We start from the raw sequence: 10,445 nt of genomic DNA, 5'->3' as shown, positions 1-10,445 counted from the left end.
AAGATAAATAAAATTCACAAACCTTTAGCAAGAATCATCAAGAAAAAAGGGAGAGGACTCAAATCAATAAAATTAGAAATGAAAAAGGAGAAGTGACAACTGACACTGCAGAAATACAAAGCATCATAAGAAACTACTACAAGCAACTATATGCCAATAAAATGGACAACCTAGAAGAAGTGGACCAATTCTTAGAAAAGCACAACCTTCTGAGACTGAACCAGAAAGAAATAGAAAATATAAACAGACCAATCACAAGCACTGAAATTGAGACTGTGATTAAAAATCTTCCAATAGACAAAAGCCCAGGACCAGATGGCTTCACAGGCGAATTCTATCAAACATTTAGAGAAGAGCTAACACCTATCCTTCTCAAACTCTTCCAAAATATAACAGAGGGAAGAACACTACCAAACTCATTCTACGAGGCCACCATCAACCTGATACCAAAACCAGACAAAGATATGGCAAAAAAAGAAAGTTACAGGCCAATATCACTGATGAACATAGAGGCAAAAATCCTCAACAAGATACTAGCAAATCAAATCCAACAACACATTAAAAGGATCATACACCATGACCAACTGGGATTTATCCAGGGATGTAAGGATTCTTCAATATACACAAATCAATCAATGTGATACACCATGTTAACAAACTGAAGAATAAAAACCATATGATCATCTCAATAGATGCAGAAAAAGCTTTTGACAAAATTCAACACCAATTTATGGTAAATACTTTCCAGAAAGTGGGCGTAGAGGGAACCTACCTCAACATAATAAAGGCCATATATGACAAACCCACAGCAAACATTATGCTCAATGGTGAAAAACTGAAAGCATTTCCTCTAAGATCAGGAAGAAGACAAGGTTGTCTACTCTTGCCACTATTATTCAACATAGTTTTGGAAGTCCTACCCATGGCAATTAGAGAAGAAAAAGAAAGAAAAAGAATCCAAATTGGGAAAAAAGGAAAACTGTCACTTTGCAGATGCCATGATACATAGGAAGTCCTAAAGATGCCACAAGAAAACTACTAGAGCTAATCAATGAATTTAGTAAAGTGTCAGGATACAAAATTAATACACAAAAATCTCTTGCATTCCTATACATTAACAACAAAAGATCAGAAAGAGAAATTAAGGAAACAATCCCATTTACAACTGCAACAAAAAGAATAAAATACTTAGGAATAAACCTACCTAAGGAAGCAAAAGACCTGCACACAGTAAACTATAAGATAGTGATGAAAGAAATCAAAGATGACACAAACAGATGGAGAGATATACAATTTTCTTGGATTGGAAGAATCAATATTGTGAAAATGACTCTACTACCCAAAGCAATCTACAGATTCAATGCAATCCCTATCAAATTACCAATGGCATTTTTCACAGAAGCAGAACAAAAAATTGCACAATTTGTATGGAAACACAAAAGACCCTGAATAGCCAAAGCAAGCTTGAGAAGGAAAAACAGAGCTGGAGGAATCAGACTCCCTGACTTCAGACTCTACTACAAAGCTACAGAAATCAAGACAATATGGTACCGGCACAAAAACAGAAACATAGACAAATGCGACAGGTTAGAAAGCCCAGAGATAAACCCACACACCTATTGTCACCTAATCTATGACAAAGGAGGCAAGAATATACAATGGAGCAAAGACAGCCTCTTCAATAAGTGGTGCTGGGAAAACTGGACAGCTACCTGTAAAAGAATGAAAAGAAATTTGAACACTCCCTCACACCATACACAAAAATAAACTCAAAATGGATTAAAGACCTAAATGTAAGGCCAGACGCTATCAAACTCTTAGAGGAAAACATAGGTAGAACACTCTTTGACATAAATTGCAGCAAGATCTTTTTTGACCCAATTCCTAGAGTAACGAGAATAAAAACAAAAATCAACAAGTGGGACCTAATTAAACTTTAAAGCTTTTGCACAACAAAGGAAACCATAAACAAGACGAAAAGACAACCCTCAGAATGGGAGAAAATATTTTCAAATGAATTTACTGACAAAGGATTAATCTCCAAAATATACAAGCAGCTCATGCAGCTCAATATCAAAAAAACAAACAACCCATTCAGAAAATGGGCGGAAAACTTAAATGGACAGTTCTCCAAAGAAGACATATAGATGGCCAACAGACACACGAAAAGATGCTCAACATCACCAATTATTAGAGAAATGCAAATCAAAACTACAATGAGGTATCACCTCACACCAGTCAGAATGTCCATCATCAGAAAATCTACAAACAATAAATGCTGGAGAGGGTGTGGAGAAAAGGGAAACATCTTGCACTGTTGGTGGGAATGTAAATTGATACAGCCACTATGGAGAACAGTATGGAGAGTCCGTAAAAAAGTAAAAATAGATCTACCATATGACCCAGCAATCCCACTACTAGGCATATTTCCAGAGAAAACTATAATTCAAAAAGAGACATGTACCCCAGTGTTCATTGCAGCTCTATTTACAATAGCCAGGACATGGAAGCAACCTAAGTGTCCATCGACATATAAATACGTATATTAAAAAAGAAAAAATGGCTCAAATAATTAGCCTAATTTTCACCTTAAGGAACTAGAAAAAGAAGAGCAAACTAAATCTAAAGCAAGCTGATGGAATGAAATAATAAAGACTCTAATGGAAATAGATGGAATAGAGAACAGGAAAAGCAATAGAGAAAATCAGTGAAATCAAGCTTCCTCTTTGAAAGAAATCAACAAAATTGACAAGCTTTTAGCTAGACTGACCAAGCAGAGAGAGAGACAACTCAAATTATGAAATCAGAGTGAAAGATGGGACATTACTACTGACCTTACAGAAATTAAAAAGTATTATATGTGAATATAATGAACACTGTATGACAACAAATTAGAAAGACAACTTAGATAAAATAGGAAAATTTTAGAAAAAGTCAAAATACCAAAAATAACTGAAGGGGAAATAGAAAATAAGAATATACCTATAATAAGAGTTGAATTATTAATTTAAAAACTTTCCACAGTGAATGTCTGGTGCTGAGATGACTTTACTGGTAAACCTACCAAATATTGAAAGAACAAATATTAATAACAAAACTTTACAAATTTTTCCAAAAAATAGAAGAAGAGGTAATACTTTCAAACTCTTTGTATGGGGCCAGTATTATAACCCTGATACCAAAACCAGACAAAGACCTTTCAGGAAAAGCAAAGCAAATACTAACAACACATTAATATAGACACAAATATCATCAATGAAAATGCATTCAATCATGGTGTCTTAGGTTTTTGGGCTGCTATAATGAAATATGATAGACCGGGTGGCTTAAACAACAAACATTTATTTCTCACAATTGTGGAGGCTGGGAAGTCCAAGATCAAAGTGCCAGCAGATTCTGTGTCTGTTGAAGCCTCGCTTCCTCATTCATAGATGGTCTTCTTGTTGTATCTTTACCTGATGGATGGGGTAAGAGAGGTCCCTGGAGTCTCTTTTATAAGGGCCCTAATCCCATTCAGGAGGGCTCTACCTTCATGACTTAGTCACCCCCAAAGGCTGCAACTCCAAATACCATCACATTAGGGGTTAGGATTCAGCATATGGATATGGGAGGGGTGTACACAGACATTCAATCTATAGCACACGCCTAGTCAGAACCAGCATCACTGTCCAAATAGATGATCCAAGCTACAATTAAGGAACAGAAGATGAAAGAACAAACTGCTCCTCTAACCCACGATGAGGGCCTTCTTGACTCAATTCCTGAAACTTGTACATCCTTGTAATTTTATCTCTGAAAAGATTTGGCTAGTGATGAAAGAAGTTCATCTTGTCTAAGAGGAGAAATTGAAAAATAATTACAGTTGACCCTTGAACAACGTGGGTTTGAACTGCATGGGTCCACTTATACTCAGTATTATTTTCAATAAATACAACGGTACTACATGATCTTCAGTTGGTTGAATCCGTGCATGTGGAACCGTGGATAGGGACTGACTCTGGGACTTGAGCATCTTTGAAATTTGGTATTCAAGGCAGGTCCTGAAACCAATCCCCGGCAGATACCAAGGGACAACTGTACAATAGACCCCAGTTTTCCTTGCTTCAACCTTTGCTTTCTTTACCTTTTTTTCTCTCTTTTTTTTAACCTACCTCACCTTTTTTGTTACCTCTCCCCACTACTAAAACATGACAACAACAAATAAAAAAATAACCCTTGAAAAACTGTTCTGACGCCCATTGGAATGAGATTGCACTAAAGATATGAGCAAGAGCTGTGAAAAAGTAGAACAAATTCCCGACCATTCCAACTACACATTTGTAGCAGTTAAAAACTGAAACCTGGCAAATACTAGTAATATATCTCTCTCGTCCTTTCCCTATAAAACCTCTAGTTCTGTTTCAGTTCAGTGTTACCTGGTCTTAAGGTGATGCACATCAGCTGGAAAAAGGCTTTAACCTCTATTTGAATCACTTTATATATTTTTCTCAACAAGTTTAGCAGCCAATGAAAAGAGTTCTACAGGATCACTTGCATAAACTACAGTCACTATTGGATCAAAACAAACCATTTTCTCAAGGCAAGTACCAGTGTTCCTGGTAATGAGATTCAAAGGAAATCTGTCCCTAGAGTCATCATAGGGTTCATATAATAGAGACACCCCTAGCAGTGATCTCTCTAAGCAGCAGTTTTTTTTCTCATCCGTTAAATGGAGATAATTAGAGTAACCTACCTGATAAGGTTTCTGTCATGAATGAGACTACAGTACATATAAAGGACTTAGCATAGTGCCTGACACAAAGTATATACTCAATAAATCTTATTCACATGATTTTATAACAGATAAGAGCACAAGCTCTAGAATCATAATTTTAGGGCCAGTAAAGAATTTCCCTACATCCTTACAATGCAAAGGATGTCTGTGCCAAAATAATACAACCTAATATGCTATTAGGAAACAAATATAGGAAAAAATATGATTTGCTGTTTGGAAAAGATGTATGATGGAAAATTCATTAAACTGAAAACAAGGACCAAAATTTCTATAGAGTTTGCTTGTCAGTGATGCTGCAGGGCATGCACTATTTATAGGACATAGTTTAGTTAGGACATAGGCTAGTCTATTTAATAAGGGAGTTAAAATACATTAGCTTAAAAAAAGACATTTCTCTTTCAAATAATCTTTTAAGTCAAGGGCCGGTATAGTAGGTTGACAGCGTTGGGGACCTAAGCTCCTTCCATCTGGTGGCTCTTCCATCCTCAGGGTGTTGAGAATTGGCTTCTGAAATGGTGGAATGAGGACCTCAGTGAACCCACTCCACCACAAAAGTAATACAATTAACTGACAAAACTGTTAAAACCAACCATTTCAGAACTCTGGAAATTAACCAAAGGCACAGAATAAGCTGAAAAGCAATTAATCAAGAAAAAGTACTGAACAGCTATAAAAACATCAGTGCCTGCCTGTGGCACTTTAACTCGGGACTTCACACACCGCCATCCCCAACTAAGTGGTGTGGTAGCCATGAAAATTTGGCAGCCTTGTAGCGAATAAGAAGGAATGACCTCTTTTAGAGGTCTGTGAAAAGCCCCTTCCTCAGAGCACAGTCAGTATTTTGAGCAGGTTCTTAGTTCCCTGGAAAAGTTTCATACCCATGGTGTTGTTTCTATTTGATCATATTCAGAGCCCAGTTTTGCAGAAAGAAACCTATTCTCATGCTGAAAACAAGAGCAATTATGTGGAATTGGTAATACCACAGATGCACAAGCCTGTGATTTCAGTTGGGGCAAACAAATTTTGGGGTCTGAAAATTTAAAATCCAACTGCGGCTCAAAATTTAAAATTTAGACCCAAAGAATTACACACCTGCAGGGTACTTGGTGAAGTGTCAATGTATTTTTGGAATCTAGGAAGCTGCTCATATGTGCAGAGTTGTGTGCATGCCCAAGAAAGGGCTGAGACAGCCCCATCAACTCACCTCTGGCTGACCTGGAGGCTCTGCACAAGCAGGAAGTGAAAGCTAATGCTGACTTGTAAACTGCCTGAACTTTCAAGGTGTGCTTTCACACACAGATCCCTTTGATAAATTCATGGAAGACCTGTTAGTTCAGGGCATTTAAAGAAATATTCTGACTGATTATTATTGGCTGACCAGTAACTATACTGACTAGAGATGGCTCCAAGGAAGCCAAGCTTATAAATAAAAGCAATACAATTTTTAAAAAATGTGAGGAGAGTGCTCAATGCCCGCATGCTGTAGGGAATACAGAATCCATATAATCAATCTAGGAATGTTGCTAAACAAATAAGGAGCAGCAGCAACAACAACAACAACAACAAACTAGAGGTGCAGGAGTTTTCTAATTCCAGAGTTACTACAACATACTATCTACAATGTCCAGTTTTCAACCAAACATTATGAGACATGCAAAGAGCAAGAAAGCATGGCCCATATACCCCAAAAGAAGCAGCCCTAAAAAAACTGTCCCTGAGGTGGTCCAGATGATGTCCTTAGTAACCAAAGACTTTAAGTCAGATATTTAAAATTTGTTCAAAAAGCTAAAAGAAACCATGCCTAAAGAAGTAAAGTATGACAACTATGGCTTACCAAACAGAGAATAAGAATAGATAGAAATAAGGTCAGGGCAAGATGGCGGAAGAGTAAGACACGGAGATCACCTTCCTTCCCACAGATACAGTAGAAATACATCTACACGTGGAACTGCTCCTACAGAACACCCACTGAACGCTGGCAGAAGACGTCAGACCTCCCAAAAGGTAAGAAAATCCCCACGTACTTGGGTAGGGCAAAAGAAAAAAGAAATAACAGAGACAAAAGAATAGGGACGGGACCTGCACCAGTGGGAGGGAGCTGTGAAGGAGGAAAGGTTTCCACACACTAGGAAGCCCCTACACGGGCAGAGACTGCGGGTGGCAGAGGGGGTAAGCTTCAGAGCCACGGAGGAGAGCGCAGCCACAGGGGTGCGGAGGGCAAAGGGGAGAGATTCCCGCACAGAGGAGCGGTGCCGAGCAGCACTCACCAGCCCGAGAGGCTTGTCTGCTCACCCGCCGGGGCGGGCGGGGGCTGGGAGCTGAGGCTTGGGCTTCGGTCGGATCGCAGGGAGAGGACTGGGGTTGGCGGCGTGAACACAGCCTGAAGGGTCTAGCGCACCACAGCTAGCCGGGAGGGAGCCCGAGAAAAAGTCTGCAGCTGCCGAAGAGGCAAGAGACTTTTTCTTGCCTCTTTGTTTCGCGGCCCGCAAGGAGAGGGGATTCAGAGCGCCGCTTAAACGAACTCCAGAGACGGGCGCGAGCCGCGGCTATCAGCGCGGACCCTAGAGGCGGGCATGAGACGCTAAGGCTGCTGCTGCCGCCACCAAAAAGCCTGTGTGCGAGCACAGGTCACTCTCCACACCGCCCCTCCCGGGAGCCAGTGCAGCCCGCCACGGCCAGGCTCCCGTGATCCGGGGACAACTTCCCCGGGAGAACGCACGGCACGCCTCAGGCTGCTACAACGTCACGCTGGCTTCTGCCGCCGCAGGCTCGCCCCGCCTCCTCCATACCGCTCCCTCTCCCCGGCCTGACTGAGCCAGAGCCCCCGAATCAGTTGCTCCTTTAACCCCGTTCTGTCTGGGCGGGGAGCAGATGCCCTCTGGCGACCTACATGCAGAGGCGGGGCCAAATCCAAAGCTGAACCCCGGGAGCTGTACCAACAAAGAAGAGAAAGGGAAATCTCTCCCAGCAGCCTCAGAAGCAGCGGATTAAAGCTCCACAAACAACTTGATGTGCCTGCATCTGTTGAATACCTGGATAGACAACGAATCATCCCAAATTTAGGAGGTGGACTTTGGGAGCAGGATATATTAATTTTTCCCCTTTTCCTTTTTTTGTGAGTGTATATGTGTATGCTTCTGGGTGAGATTTTCTTTGTATAGCTTTGCTCTCACCGTTAGTCCTAGGGTTAGGCCCGTCCTTTTTTTTTTTTTTTTTTTTAACTTAAAAAATTTTTTTTCTTTTTCCCCTAATAAATGTTTTCTTAATAATTTTTTCCTTATTTTCTATTTTTAAAAAATTAAAAAAAAATTTTTTTAGTAAGTTTTTTCATATTTTTTATTTTAAAAAATTAAAAAAAAATTTTTTTCTTAATAAATTTTTCTTAATAATTTTTTTCTTATTTTTTATATAGAAAATTAATAAATCTATCTAAAAAATTAAAAAAATTTTTTTCTTAATAAATTTATTCTTAATAATTTTCTTTCTTATTTTTTATTATAATAGCTTTACTTTATTTTATTTTATCCTCTTTCTTTCTTTCTTTCTATTTTTTCTCCCTTTTATTCTGAGCCGTGTGGATGAAAGGCTCTTGGTGCTCCAGCCAGGCATCAGGGCTGTGCCTCTGAGGTGGGAGAGCTAACTTCAGGACACTGGTCCACAAGAGACCTCCCAGCTCCACGTAATACCAAACGGTGAAAATCTCTCAGAGATCTCCATCTCAACATCAAGACCCAGCTTCACTCAACGACCAGCAAGCTACAGTGCTGGACACCCTATGCCAAACAACTAGCAAGACAGGAACACAGCCCCATCCATTAACTGAGAGGCTGTCTAAAATCATAATAAGGCCACAGACACCCCAAAACACACCAACAGATGTGGACGTGCCCACCAGAAAGGCAAGACCCAGCCTCATCCACCAGAACACAGGCACTAGTTCCCTCCACCAGGAAACCTACACAACCCACTGAACCAACCTTAGCCACTGGGGATAGATACCAAAAACAACGGGAACTACGAACCTGCAGCCTGTGAAAAGGAGACCCCAAACACAGTAAGATAAGCAAAATGAGAAGACAGAAAAACACACAGCAGATGAAGGAGCAGGGTCAAAACACACCAGACCTAACAAATGAAGAGGAAATAGGTAGTCTACCTGAAGAAGAATTCAGAATAATGATAGTAAGGATGATCCAAAATCTTGGAAATAGAATAGACAAAATGCAAGAAATATTTAACAGGGACGTAGAAGAACTAAAGAGGAACCAAGCAATGATGAAAAGCAAAATAAATGAAATTAAAAATACTCTAGATGGGATCAATAGCAGAATAACTGAGGCAGAAGAACGGATAAGTGACCTGGAAGATAAAATGGTGGAAATAACTACTGCAGAGCAGAATAAAGAAAAAAGAATGAAAAGAACTGAGGACAGTCTCAGAGACCTCTGGGACAACATTAAATGCACCAACATTCGAATTATAGGGGTCCCAGAAGAAGAAGAGAAAAAGAAAGGGACTGAGAAAACATTTGAAGAGATTATAGTTGAAAACTTCCCTAATATGGGAAAGGAAATAGTTAATCAAGTCCTGGAAGCACAGAGAGTCCCATACAGGATAAATCCAAGGAGAAACACACCAAGACACATATTAATCAAACTATCAAAAATTAAATATAAAGAAAACATATTAAAAGCAGCAAGGGAAAAACAACAAATAACACACAAGGGCATCCCCATAAGGTTAACAGCTGATCTTTCAGCAGAAACTCTGCAAGCCAGAAGGGAGTGGCAGGATATACTTAAAGTGATGAAGGAGAAAAACCTACAACCAAGATTACTCTACCCAGCAAGGATCTCATTCAGATTTGATGGAGAAATTAAAACCTTTACAGACAAGCAAAAGCTGAGAGAGTTCAGCACCACCAAACCAGCTTTACAACAAATGCTAAAGGAACTTCTCTAGGCAAGAAACACAAGAGAAGGAAAACACCTACAATAACAAATGCAAAGCATTTAAGAAAATGGGAATAGGAACATACATATCGATAATTACCTTAAATGTAAATGGATTAAATGCTCCCACCAAAAGACACAGACTGGCTGAATGGATACAAAAACAAGACCCATATATATGCTGTCTACAAGAGACCCACTTCAGACCTAGAGACACATACAGACTGAAAGTGAGGGGATGGAAAAAGATATTCCATGCAAATGGAAATCAAAAGAAAGCTGGAGTAGCAATACTCATATCAGACAAAATAGACTTTAAAATAAAGACTATTACAAGAGACAAAGAAGGACACTATATAATGATCAAGGGATCGATCCAAGAGGAAGGTATAACAATTGTAAATATTTATGCACCCAACATAGGAGCACCTCAATACATAAGGCAAATACTAACAGCCATAAAAGGGGAAATCGACAGTAACACAATCATAGTAGGGGACTTTAACACCCCACTTTCACCAATGGACAGATCATCCAAAATGAAAATAAATAAGGAAACACAAGCTTTAAATGATACATTAAACAAGATGGACTTAATTGATATTTAGAGGACATTCCACCCAAAAACAACAGAATACACATTTTTCTCAAGTGCTCATGGAACATTCTCCAGGATAGATCATATCTTGGGTCACAAATCAAGCCTTGGTAAATTTAAA

Source organism: Eubalaena glacialis, chromosome X, assembly GCF_028564815.1.
Source record: "Eubalaena glacialis isolate mEubGla1 chromosome X, mEubGla1.1.hap2.+ XY, whole genome shotgun sequence".
Classification (NCBI taxonomy): domain Eukaryota; kingdom Metazoa; phylum Chordata; class Mammalia; order Artiodactyla; family Balaenidae; genus Eubalaena; species Eubalaena glacialis.
This window is presented reverse-complemented; position numbering follows the sequence as displayed.